This window comes from Cornus florida, unplaced genomic scaffold (genome assembly GCF_030987335.1).
Source record: "Cornus florida cultivar Cherokee Brave unplaced genomic scaffold, ASM3098733v1 CherokeeBrave_3.0.0_Hap2_Chr11, whole genome shotgun sequence".
NCBI lineage: Eukaryota > Viridiplantae > Streptophyta > Magnoliopsida > Cornales > Cornaceae > Cornus > Cornus florida.
Window position 1 is genome coordinate 100,178,654 of NW_026775581.1, and position 14,988 is coordinate 100,193,641.

A 14,988-nucleotide genomic window follows, 5' to 3' on the forward strand; every position below is an offset into this window, starting at 1 on the left:
TCGTTCTTTTATCAAAATCCGAAGCATAAGCATTCTTGGTTCTTCAAGATATGCCCTCAATCAGTTAAGGCTGATTTCCCAAACTGGGTTATACCCTGGTGGGCTATATTTGGCCCTGATCTGGATATTTTGCCAGAATAAATTCAGCAGTTATACTTGCCATGGCAACAATTTCATCCTCAATTACGGGGACAGGATAATATTCCTGTAGGGAAATCCACCCTCTTGTTCTTTACTGAATTTGGAATCCCTTGGATTTGGAAATGGGATTTCCAATGTGGTTATACCACTGACAAGTTACCAGTCCTTCAGAGGATCTTTTATTACAGATGGTGGTCCGGCATGACTCAAGACCCTATCCAAGCCCTCCTCCATCATATCCGAAAGAAAACACTGGAATACATGGATAAGGTTCCAAAGTTAACTATTCCCGAACCCGAAATCTTTAACCCATTTGATCTTGTTAAAGATATGATCAGAAAACAACAACCATTAATTACCGAAGCCGATTTAATGGTTAAATGCATGGATTTTATGAGGACCAAATTTGTTAAATCCTTTGATTCCTCCACACCTACAGTACGAGATGATGCATCCATGGTGTCAATCTCTAGCCAAACCAGTCAAGACAGTAATCAGTTTTCCTGTCTTGCTGGGTATGCACAAGATCCCAATGAAGATCGTATTTCTGAAGATGAGCCTACAGTAGCCGACTATTGGGACTCTCTCACCAGTCACTTGATGGACAAGATGAATCCACCCAAAAAGTAAAGATTCCTCTTATCCTGCCGACAAAAGAAGACAAAGAACTTTTCCTCAAAGTCTTTGGTTCTACAGTATTTCCTTCATCAGATGTCTACTTTCCATCAGATAAGGAGACAGAACTTAGTGGTGGGCCGACCGACTGCATATTCCAGCACACGATCCCATGCACTATGCGGACTTCAAAATGTTAATTTCAAGTCCATTTTATGTATAAATAGAGGGAAAGTTTCCCTTCAATGTATCTTTCAATTTTCCTTTTCTTCTCCTTGTAATAATTTTCTGTACTAGCTTGGAAGTCCAATAAAGAAAGTTTTCTGTAAGTCTGTTTAAATTTCTTTTTGTCTTATCATATATTATCATGTTTATTTTATTTCTGTATTATCCTATAATCCTATAATCGATCTCTATAAAATCGATCTTTATAAAAGAAACGATCCCTCTTTATTTGGTATCAGAGCCATGATGGCTTAATTTTTTATTGTTAATGCTTATTAGGTACTGGTAGCATGATTATTATCGTAATTATGTAATGAACAATATGACTATTATTCTGTCTAACTTATGTTTATCCCAGATTCAATTATGGGTCGTCCAAAAGTCGCGTTGGAATGTAAAAGCCCGCTTTTTGCATTAAATTGCTGCACATGGTATTGTTTCCAGTAAATCGTTGACAGACGAGTAATAGAATCTCTCTTAAGCAGAACGACGACAGAATAGTAACTTACTGTTCATTCTATAATATTATAATATTTATACTATGCAGACCTTAAAGCATTAACAATAATTAACAGACATGTTAAAACCATCTTCTTCCTCCTCTTCAGGAGTACAGGAAAACCAGGATTCAGAACTGGTAAAAAATACTGAATTAGTGGAATGGACCAATGTTCAAAATAAATTGAACAGATGGACTATCCCTCCAGTAAGTGCTAAGAGCATTTACAAAATCGGAATGCTTAATTTAACTAATCTATGGACTGTCAAGACCATGGAACAGACCATGCAATTAAGCACTAAGGATACAATAATTAAGTTATTGTCTTCCCGTGACCTTCAGAGGCACATGCACAAATATAAGTACATCCATATAGGTTTAATTCATATTGCTTTTAAACCTTTAACTTTGTGAGGTATGGATGCTTGTATTCAAGCAACTCTTCGGGATGCTCGATGTCTGAAATTTCACCCTTCCTTAATGGGTGCACTGGAAACCAATCTATTCCATGGACCGGTTTATTTTAATGTCTATCCTAGTCTGAATTTATCTTTAACAGATAAAAATATCCATGAGGCCGTCAGTCTTCGTGTTCAGACCTATGGGTATGATTATTTACCTGGATCGGAAGTGATAAGTGTTATTTATCGCATCCATTACAAAGTACTTGATACTATGTGTCCAAATGCCATACGCAAAGACTCTAAAGGAGTGACAGCGTTATGGGACACCAATATGTACACATCCAATGTTGCTACAAAAAGGATGATTCCTTGGAGTGAAATAACATTTCCTGAACATTGGACGATTTCTAACGCAGTTCCGGCAAAGCCAATTGCTAATCATAGCTTGGACTGTGTTATTCAGGACCAAGATGGTGATGTTTTTCTGAATTTCAGAAAATCAATAGATCTACCTAAATCTACATCATCTAAAGGAAGTCATCTTCCTTATCATGTTTCTTGTCCTCCTTCTCGCCATTCGATTTCGTCGGATTACAGAAAGGAAGATCTCCCTGAAGCCGTTGGTTCAAATCAACTCAAGCTGAAAGGAATACAGCAATCTCATAATCAAATTCCAAGAGGAGTCTACGAGAAGGCACCAATAGGTATGTCTCGTCGCCAATTTGGAATTGAATTCAGCCCAACTCCATCTGAAATGGGAATCGGAAATGAATCTGTCAAGGATCAATTTGATGATCCTACAGACATCAATGATCCTCATGAATATTAGTTTTAATGGATTTTGTCCCAGATAGAATTGCCATTAATACTGAATTTCAACAGGATCAATATAAAGAATTCAGAAATTGGTATTTTAAAGCTTTTGACCACAATCAATTACAGCTTTTTAAAACTCAATTTTATGATTTTCTACAAGAACGCAAAATGGTTATACCTTTTGTTTCTTGGTTCTTCATGACCAATCATTCTCTTGTTAATATAAACATACTGGATGATTTTTTCAAAACATGGACTACATCTGAAGATAAGGTTTATCACTCTGTCCATCCTCCCACTGAACATCTAATTCTGAAAAGGATTGACCCTGACAGTGGTGCCAAAGTGGAAACCAAGGCTTATAGCCAACCTAAAATAATTGATCCATCCTGTAATGCTACTAAGAAAGACATTTCTCATATTTACAGGCAGAACAATTATACGAGTGTTTGTTTGCAAACGATAGGATCTCAGCTTGGGAGAATTGAAATAGGAATAGACACAGTATTAAATACAATTAATACTAAGTGTATTACTGATAAGACTTCTCCTCCTGAAGCTTTTTATCCAAAGCATTGGTCAAACCTGCAATTGAAGTTAAAGGCTTCAATCTTTCACATCCTAAGAAGAATAAAGAATTCCTTACTCTTCTTACTCAGAAAATTCAAGAACTTAAAATTCAGACTTTATCCCATGATCAATCTGAAGGACTTTATGTTGGATAATAGAGAGGGATCGTTTCTTTTATAAAGATCGATTTTATAGAGATCGATTATAGGATTATAGGATAATACAGAAATAAAATAAACACGATAATATATGATAAGACAATAAGAAATTTAAACAGACTTACAGAAAATTTTCTTTATTGGACTTCCAAGCTAGTACAGAAAATTATTACAAGGAGAAGAAAAGGAAAATTGAAAGATACATTGAAGGGAAACTTTCCCTCTATTTATACATAAAATGGACTTGAAATTAACATTTTGAAGTCCGCATAGTGCATGGGATCGTGTGCTGGAATATGCAGTCGGTCGGCCCACCACTAAGTTCTGTCTCCTTATCTGATGGAAAGTAGACATCTGATAAAGGAAATAAAGTAAAACCAAAGACTTTGAGGAAAAGTTCTTTGTCTTCTTCTGTCGGCAGGATAAGAGGAATCTTTATTTTTTGGGTGGATTCATCTTGTCCATCAAGTGACTGGTGAGAGAGTTCCAATAGTCGGCTACTGTAGGCTCATCTTCAGAAATAAGATCTTCATTGGGATCTTGTGCATACCCAGCAAGACAGGAAAACTGATTACCGTCTTGACTGGTTTGGCTAGAGACTGACACCATGGATGCATCATCTCGTACTGTAGGTGTGGAGGAATAAAAGGATTTAACAAATTTGGTCCTCATAAAATCCATGCATTTAACCATTAAATCGGCTTCGGTAATTAATGGTTGTTGTTTTCTGATCATATCTTTAACAAGATCAAATGGGTTAAAGATTTCGGGTTCGGGAATGGTTAACTTTGGAACCTTATCCATGTATTCCAGTGTTTTCTTTCGGATATGATGGAGGAGGGCTTGGATAGGGTCTTGAGTCATGCCGGACCACCATCTGTAATAAAAGATCCTCTGAAGACTGGTAACTTGTCAGTGGTATAACCGCATTGGAAATCCCATTTCCAAATCCAAGGGATTCCAAATTCAGTAAAGAACAAGAGGGTGGATTTCCCTACAGGAATATTATCCTGTCCCCGTAATTGAGGATGAAATTGTTGCCATGGCAAGTATAACTGCCGAATTGATTCTGGCAAAATATCCAGATCAGGGCCAAATATAGCCCACCATGGTATAACCCAGTTTGGGAAATCAGCCTTAACTGATTGAGGGCATATCTTGAAGAACCAAGAATGCTTATGCTTCGGATTTTGATAAAAGAACGAATATGTCCAAGCTGAGATATAATCCCAATAATTGTAACTGTGACCATAGGATATTTTCCTGGGCAAATTGGGATTTAATCCCCAGTCACTAGGCCGTATAAGCCTCTTAAAGATAGCTTTACTATAAGTAAGAGGACTATCTTTGGAATTCAGAAATTGCTTCGTGTGGTTAATCTCCACAGAGGAAGTTTCAGTAAGAATGGCTTCATAGATATATCTATGGCGACCATCCGGTGCAGCATATTGTTGAGTTTGGAAATATCTGGATTTTACTTCCCAAGGATCTGGCATCCATTGCTCATCCTGAGAGTCCAGTACCAATACTGTCTGAATATACCTTTGATTAGGTATCCATGGAGTCTCTTGTTCAAGAACCTCTTTCATGGTTGGTTTCTGTTGTTTCTGTTGTGTACTGCTGCTTCCTTTAGAAGGTGTGTTAAGCAGATCAGCAACATGATCCAAATATGGAAATTGATCATCATTTAGTGGTATAACCACTTTGGCCTTAGCCTTGTTTTTGCCACGAGCCTTTAGAGTATTACCCCGGCCCTGCCCATGGGGGGTCTGATTCATGAACCCTGCAAAAATTCACGAGTTAGAAAATCAGGTAAAGAATTAGAACTGCCTTTAATATATTCAATAGAAAAATCAAAAGCAGATAAATCAGCTTGCCAACCAGCAAATATCTGTTTGGAAACCAAATTATTTACATCTTTTTCCAGTACTTGTTTAGCAGCACTACAATCAATGCGTAACAAGAATTTCTGATTGATTAAATCATCTTGGAATTTATAAATGCATTTAACCAAAGAAATAATTTCCTTTTTGATGGTTGAATAATTTAATTGTGCATTTTTCCAAGTTCCTGAAGTGAAGCGAACAAGCTCTTCGGTTCCTGTATTTGGATTCTTCTGTTTAAGAATGCCACCATATCCAATATTGGATGCATCTGTTTCCACAATTTTGAACCATGGAGAATTGGCTAGAGCTAAGCAAGGAATTTGTTTGGCTCTGAGTTTAATCTTCTGGACGGCCTTGGTGTGTTCCAAAGTCCATGGGGAAGGAGATTTCCTTAATCTTTTGTACAAAATTGCGGTATCCTGTGCAAGATCTCTGTAGTGATTTCGAATATAATTCAAACTACCCAGAAACCTTTGAAGCTGAGTTTTATCCTTAATTTCATCTGGAAATTTAGAAGCAAACTCAATACTGCGATTAATAGGTCTAATTTTTCCCTCACAAATTTCATGACCAAGAAATCTGACCTTAGTTAAAAACAGTTTTAGTTTAGGAGCAGAAACTACTAAACCACTTCGGTAAATAACATCTTTGAAAATTTTCAAGTGTTTATAATGTTGATCGATTGATTTTGAAAATATAAGAATATCATCAATATAAACAATAGAAAATTCAGTAAAAGGATTAAATATGTCATTCAAAATATGTTGAAATTCTGAAGGGGCATTTTTTAATCCAAATGGCATTACTGTCCATTCGTACTGTCCAAAAGGTACGCAAAAAGCTGTTTTGTACCTGTCCTCTTCTGCAATCTGTACCTGGTAATATCCAGATTTAAGATCAAATTTAGAAAAGATTACAGCAGAATGTAACCTATCTAAAAGATCTTTGATGTTGGGAATTGGGTATCTGATCCAACTTAAAGCTAGATTAAGTGGTCGATAATCAATAACCAATCGAGGAATTCCTCGTTCTTTTTCAGCATTTTTATTGACATAAAAAGCTCTGCAACTCCAGGGGGAGTAGCTATTAGTGACAAGCTTCTTTGCCATTAAAGAGCTGATTTCAGTTTTGCATAATTCCAAGTAGTCAGCTTTCATATGGCTGGGACTGGCTTTAGAAGGAATCATAAGATCGGTAAATCCCTTTTCATAGGGTAAAGAAACAATATGCTTCTTTCTTACCCAAAAAGCATTAGGAATCTCACTACAGATTTCCTTTAGAAAGTTTTGTCGTATTGACTCAATTTTCTGTTGCTCAGTGGGTTGTACCAATCTTTGATTAATTGATAAGGAGGATACCTCCTTTTGCAAATAATTCAGTTGCTTTTCCTTAAAGATAATATTATCTTTAAGAGCATTGATATGCTTGTTTACTGGTGGGGCCAAAAACTGAAAAGTGATTGACTGACCATGTAAATTAGAGCATATTCCATGAGAATCAATTTTCTCAATTGGCATAATCAAAGCTAAAAAGGGGGTGCCCAAAATAACTTGTTGTGCCATATTCCTGATGAGTAAGAAAGTAGATGGTAAACAAATACCTTCTTTACAAATGAAAACATGATTAAGTTTATACTTAATCTGCATCTTACCACCACTTGCACTGGTAAGACCTTGAGTGGTTTTCTCAAAATATTGAGTGGGAACCAATCCTTCCTGGATACAGTTCATATCGGCACCACTGTCAACTAAGGCAATAGCATTAGTGATAGTGTACTCTTGATTAATTACCAAATTGATAGAAATATACCATTTTTGGTAAGTAACTTGATTTAAGAGTTGAAGATAATTTGTGCTTTCGGTTTGAGGGACTTCAATCTGGGATGATGAAGTTTCAGTTACATATGTTGCCTTTTAAAAGAGTAATTTCCAGTTCCATCTTATGTTGACGAGACTTTAACTGGCAAATTTCTTCTTTTAAAAGATTAATCTCCATCTTGAGATCAGGGAGATTAGCAGGACGAGAATTTTGTCCTTGGTGTTCTAATCTGCTTAGAACTTCTTTCATGCTATAATGATTTTCTGCTCTCAGAAAATCTGGATTATCCGTATCCTCATTAGATCTTACCAAAGCAGAACCTATTTCAAAGACTTTCATCTTGATTTGAGGATCCTGGATATGATCTATAAGATCCAATAAGGATTGTTGAGTCGAAGTCAAAACATTTAAGCTTAATCCATTCATCTCAACAATTGCCTTATAATAATCATCATGAGAGGGATTACAGGAACATCTAGGATTTCCAATTTCTGCTTCAGAGGAAGAAGAAGACTGTAATTCCATAACAACATCCCCATAATCAGCTGATGATTCTGATTCAGAAGAACTAGTATTAACTAACAATTTACTTAATTGAAGTCTCAGTTCATCTTCTATGTGAAGACTACTGAGTTTCTCCTTAGTTCTACACTTGTTTGCATAGTGGCCTATACGTCCACATTTGAAACATTTAGCCTCAGCCTTGGGCTTTCCTTTACCCTTTGCTTTAGGAATATATTTCCTTTTAGGCTTAGTATACTGTCTAGAATTATCCTTTTCCTTTGAATAATTCTTTCTTTTGGAATACTTCCTTTTATAAGGTTTTTCAACCTTATTTCTTTTCCTAGGTTTAGGATAAGATAAGGGAGTCTGGTAGGCAAATTGATCACAAAATTCACCTACTTCTTTTCTACCAGTTAATCTTTGTGCTTTTAACTGGGATTGTAACTTCAGATCATTACAGAGAGCTAGACCTTCCTAGATTACAATGTTGACTAATCCACCATAGGTATAGTTTCTGTAAGGTATAGAGATACCATTATTCATATCTCTAAGCTTTTTCCTGATTCTTTCAACAAAGAAGGTTGGTAAACCATCTACAAATTTGGCTTTCCAGTGCTCATGATTTGCATCATTAAGTTGGAGAACCTTTGCCAAGAATACATCTTTGTACCACCGGAAATGAGTTAAAGATGGACATCGTAGATTCTGTAGAAGTTCCCGACTCCGTGCACTATTAGCGCCTTCGGGGCCAACAAAATGTTGGATAATAGTGGTAATGAGGGTGTAAACAGCATCTGGAGCAGTGCCGGGTTGTTGGGTAGTTTCATCTTTAACTATCTTGGTAGCAGAAAAGATTTCAGCTTTCTGAATGTCGGTGAGAACATTATCCCACCATCCTTTAAGGATGCTTGTAAAACCAGCAACAACAAATTTAGCAATGGTTGGGTCAGTATTGTTGTTGATTTTACAAACTTGGCTATACATCAACATTTGATGAATAACCTCGTAAATCTGATAATCAAATTTCCCGTCTATGTTCCATTCATAAATGGTCTTGCCATGAAAAGATTTCTGTGTATGAAAATAATCTTCTTCATACAAGATATCTTGAGGTGTGGGTCTGGGATAATAATATCTACTCGGAGCAGGGGCTGTATTGGAGTGGATATTCTTATCATAGACAATTCTGTTTAACTCAGGTATCTGAGTAAAATCAGTTTGAAAAACCTCAATATGAGATAACAAATCATCCGAATCAGAACCTATTTCAGATTGATCATGGGATAAAGTCTGAATTTTAAGTCCTTGAATTTTCTGAGTAAGAAGAGTTCATTCTTCTTAGGATGTGAAAGATTGAAGCCTTTAACTTCAATTGCAGGTTTGACCAATGCTTTGGATAAGGAAGCTTCAGGAGGAGAAGTCTTATCAGTAATACACTTAGTATTAATTGTATTTAATACTGTGTCTATTCCTGTTTCAATTCTCCCAAGCTGAGATCCTATCATTTGCAAACAAACACTCGTATAATTGTTCTGCCTGTAAATATGAGAAATGTCTTTCTTAGTAGCATTACAGGATGGATCAATTATTTTAGGTTGGCTATAAGCCTTGGTTTCCACTTTGGCACCACTGTCAGGGTCAATCCTTTTCAGAATTAGATGTTCAGTGGGAGGATGGACAGAGTGATAAACCTTATCTTCAGATGTAGTCCATGTTTTGAAAAAATCATCCAGTATGTTTATATTAACAAGAGAATGATTGGTCATGAAGAACCAAGAAACAAAAGGTATAACAATTTTGCGTTCTTGTAGAAAATCATAAAATGGAGTTTTAAAAAGCTGTAATTGATTGTGGTCAAAAGCTTTAAAATACCAATTTCTGAATTCTTTATATTGATCCTGTTGAAATTCAATATTAATGGCAATTCTATCTGGGACAAAATCCATTAAAACTAATATTCATGAGGATCATTGATGTCTGTAGGATCATCAAATTGATCCTTGACATATTCATTTCCGATTCCCATTTCAGATGGAGTTGGGCTGAATTCAATTCCAAATTGGCGACGAGACATACCTATTGGTGCCTTCTCGTAGACTCCTCTTGGAATTTGATTCTGAGATTGCTGTATTCCTTTCAGCTTGAGTTGATTTGAACCAACGGCTTCAGGGAGATCTTCCTTTCTGTAATCCGACGAAATCGAATGGCGAGAAGGAGGACAAGAAACATAATAAGGAAGATGACTTCCTTTAGATGATGTAGATCTAGGTAGATCTATTGATTTTCTGAAATTCAGAAAAACATCACCATCTTGGTCCTGAATAACACAGTCCAAGCTATGATTAGCAATTGGCTTTGCCGGAACTGCGTTAGAAATCGTCCAATGTTCAGGAAATGTTATTTCACTCCAAGGAATCATCCTTTTTGTAGCAACATTGGATGTATACATATTGGTGTCCCATAACGCTGTCACTCCTTTAGAGTCTTTGCGTATGGCATTTGGACACATAGTATCAAGTACTTTGTAATGGATGCGATAAATAACACTTATCACTTCCGATCCAGGTAAATAATCATACCCATAGGTCAGAACACGAAGACTGATGGCCTCATGGATATTTTTATCTGTTAAAGATAAATTCAGACTAGGATAGACATTAAAATAAACCGGTCCATGGCATAGACTGGTTTCCAGTGCACCCATTAAGGAAGGGTGAAATTTCAGACATTGAGCATCCCGAAGAGTTGCTTGAATACAAGCATCCATACCTAACAAAGTTAAAGGTTTAAAAGCAATTTGAATTAAACCTATATGGATGTACTTATTTTTGTGCATGTGCCTCTGAAGGTCACGGGAAGACAATAACTTAATTATTGTATCCTTAGTGCTTAATTGCATGGTCTGTTCCATGGTCTTGACAGTCCATAGATCAGTTAAATTAAGCATTCCGATTTTGTAAATGCTCTTAGCACTTACTGGAGGGATAGTCTATCTGTTCAATTTATTTTGAACATTGGTCCATTCCACTAATTCAGTATTTTTTACCAGTTCTGAATCCTGGTTTTCCTGTACTCCTGAAGAGGAGGAAGAAGATGGTTTTAACATATCTGTTAATTATTGTTAATGCTTTAAGGTCTGCATAGTATAAATATTATAATATTATATAATGAACAGTAAGTTACTATTCTGTCGTCGTTCTGCTTAAGAGAGATTCTATTACTCGTCTGTCAACGATTTACTGGAAACAATACCCTGTGCAGCAATTTAATGCAAAAAGCGGGCTTTTACATTCCAACGCGACTTTTGGACGACCCATAATTGAATCTGGGATAAACATAAGTTAGACAGAATAATAGTCATATTGTTCATTACATAATTACGAAAATAATCATGCTACCAGTACCTAATAAGCATTAACAATAAAAAATTAAGCCATCATGGCTCTGATACCAAGATAGTTAAAGATGAAGCTACCCAACAACCCGGCACTGCTCCAGATGCGGTTTACACCCTCATTACCACTATTATCCAACATTTTGTTGGCCCCGAAGGCGCTAATAGTGAACGGAGTCGGGAACTTCTACAGAATCTACGATGTCCATCTTTAACTCATTTCCGGTGGTACAAAGATGTATTCTTGGCAAAGGTTCTCCAACTTAATGATGCAAATCATGAGCACTGGAAAGCAAAATTTGTAGATGGTTTACCAACCTTCTTTGCTGAAAGAATCAGGAAAAAGCTTAGAGATATGAATAATGGTATCTCTATACCTTACAGAAACTATACCTATGGACTTATTGTTATTATATTTTTCTTATGGTTGTTTTTTAAGAATGGTGTCTCGTAATTAAAATTAAAGAAAAAATTTAGTTTAAAATTTAAATTAATAGCCCAACTCAACTCAGTGATAGCTCGTTACCAAGAACTTGGAATTAGGATAAGTTCCTGTCTTTGCAAAATTCAGCAACCGCAATTTAAAAGCCTCAAAATTTGTGAACCATCCAAAGGTATTCAACGCCCGTCTTCCAATCAGAAATCTGTATGCAATTAAAATAATTGATTATATGTATATATATAGGCTCAAATCCCTCATATATTATTAATTTGGTGAAAATAATTCCTTAAGACAATAATACCCTTGTGTCAGTAGAATAAATTAATAAGTAAACAATACAAGCCATATAAAATGACCATTTTATTCAATTACTATAGGAGTTTGTTTGTTTGGGACAAAATAAAATATATAATAACACACCAAAAAAAGAAAAAGAAAAAAAAAAGAAAAAGAAGCAGCAGTAATCTAGTTATGGAGAAAGAAAGAGATGGGGGCAGGGGAGAGAGTAGGAAATGGGTTGGGGTGTATGCAAATTATGTGAGAGGGGCAAAAATAGGAAGAAAATGACAAAATTGGGTTTTATATTTATTTTTTGCCAAAAAGAAAAGTGGTAAGAATGGGGTTATTTGCAAATTTAAAAAAAAAAAAACACATGGACTAAAAATTCATTTTTTTAAAAAAATTAGAAACTGAAGATACTCAAATTTAAAAAGGAGGGATCCATTGTGCACAAAACCTATACTACAAAGAGATTTTATGCACTTACCCTATATATATAATAATAATAATAATAATAATAATATTATTATTATTATTATTATTATTATTATTATTATATATATAGGTTAAGTGCATAAAATCTTATTATTATTATTTTTATTATTATATATATATATATAAAATAATAATAAGTGAAATCTCTTTGTAGTATAGGATATATTTCACTTACTTTTTTAAAGTTTGTCAATATTGTATATAGCTGTGTTTATAATTCTAATTATTTTTTTTATTATTAGTAATGACTGACAACATTATGTGTTATTTTATCAAATAATGTTTACTGTTATTTAGGTAAAATTGATCAATTATCAATTTTTTTTCACGGTTGATTTATTACATAAATGAGTGGACTCATAAAAAGTAGAAGGCTATAGTTAAATTTTAGAGTACTGTTATTTCGCCCTACTTAAAAAAAACCTATATTACAATTTCCACATGTATGTTATTGTATGAGCGGCTTTAAAATCTAAATATATCAACACTGTTAACAAAAATTGAAAGATCTTTTTTCTCTCTCTATCCAAAAAAAAAAGATAATATCCATCATCTCTCCACATTCTTTATGTGGAACCCCCACTGCAACTGTAATGACCCTGTGGGCGGGTGTGTTGTGGACGGGTGCGAGAGACACTGACATGCTATCACACTGGCGAGCTACGGGTGTACAGTCCCACATCGTCTGGGTAAAGGAAAAGTGAGGTGCTTATATGTAACTATGTAAGTGTGTCATCTCCAATTGGTATGAGGCCTTTTGGGGTGAAACCCAAGAGCAAAATCGTGCGGGCTCAGGCCTAAAGTGAATAATATTATACCATGTGGTGGAGTGGGTTGTTACAAATGGTATCAGAGCCTGACCCAACCAGAAGTGTGCCGACGGGGACGTCGAGCCTCCAAGTGGGGTGGATTGTGATGACTCTGTGGGCGAGTGTGTCGTGGGCAAGTGCGAGAGACACTGATAGGCTACCACGTTGGCGAACTACGGGTACACAGTCCCACATCGCCTGGATAGAGGAAAGGTGAAGTGCTTATCTGTAAGTACATTATCTCCAATTGGTATGAGGCCTTTTGGGGTGAAGCCCAAGAGCAAAACCGTGCGGGCTCAGGTCCAAAGCGGACAATATAATACCATGTGGTGGAGTGGGTCGTTACAATAATCATCATCAAAGACATGGGGGAGGCCGTGAATATCTACCGTATGATTAATTCATTTCCTTTTTTATCATCTTTATCTTTTTTCTCTCTTTATGTTAATCCTCTTTATATTTTTCTTTGAAATTTTGCTCTTTATAAAATATTTTATCCACTAAAAGACTCATTATAGAAAATTAAAGAGAGAAGATTTTTGATGGAAGATTTTCAATTTTCTTCCACTTCCAACTTTAAAGCAATTAAGATATGGGTTTGTGGAATTTTGTTAATTTTTTTTTTTCTCTCATCTCTCATATCACACACTGAGAAAGAAGAGTAAATTAAGATGAGAGAAAATAATTAACAAAAATTCCACAAACCCAAATCGTTAAAGATTCACATTGATCGAAATTTGAACAAATTTTGCAAATTGGGCCGTCAAATTGGTGCTCGATTGCGCCGACGGTAAATATTCACGGTTTCCGCCATGTCTTCGATGATGATTGCAGTTTTGCGGCGTTCCACATAAAGAATGTGGAGAGAGGATGGACATTATCTCTTTATTTGAATAAGAGAGAAAAAAGATCTTTCAATTTTTGTTTACAGCTGTGTTAATATATTTAGATTTTAAAGCAGCTCATACAGTAACATACACGTGGAAGTAGTAATATATCAGTTTTTTTTAAGTAGGGTGAAATAGCAGTACTCAAACTTACTATAAATATTTTAGGCGAGTAAAAAAAAACTGACAAAATACCGATTTCAATGTGGCAATAAATAAATGGTTCTTTCAAGCGCCCTCACACCATATTAAATATAATAAGTTTCTTTAGACAAAAATACCATTGCAGTAATTTTCTTCCATCCTTTTTTATCGTCTTCATCTTTTTTTATGTTAATCCTCTTCATATTTTTCTTTGAAATTTGGCTTTTTATAAAATATTTTATCCACTAAAAGACTCATAACAATGAATGAGATTTTTATCCTAATCTGTCGTCTTAATATCATATAAGATTTCTACCAAAAAAAAAACACACAGAAAATTAAAGAGAGAAGATTTTTGATGGAAGATTTTTAATTTTCTCCCACTCCAACTTTAAAGCAATTAAGATCTGGGTTTGTGGAATTTTGTTAATTTTTTTTTCCTCTCATTTCTCATATATATACACACTGATAAAGGAGTAAAGCCAGGTGATAGAAAATAAATAACAGAAATTTCACAAACCCAAATCTTTAAAGATTCAATTTGATCGAAATTTAAATAAATTTTGCAAATTGGGGCGTCAAATTGGTGCTCGATTGCGTCGGCGGTAGATATTCAAGGTTTCCGCCATGTCTTAGATGATAATTGCAGTTTCACGCGTTCCACAAAAAGAATATGAAGAGAGGATGGACATTATCTCTTTATTTGGATAGAGAGAAAAAAAAGATCTTTCAATTTTTGTTAACAGTTGTGTGTTGATATATTTAAATTTTAAAATAGCTCATACAGTAGCATACACGTGAAAGACGTAATAGAATTTTTTTTTTTAGGTAGGACAAAATATCAATACTCATACTCATTTTAAGGTGGTAAAAAGTGGAATTTGCCCATTCAAAAGAGACAA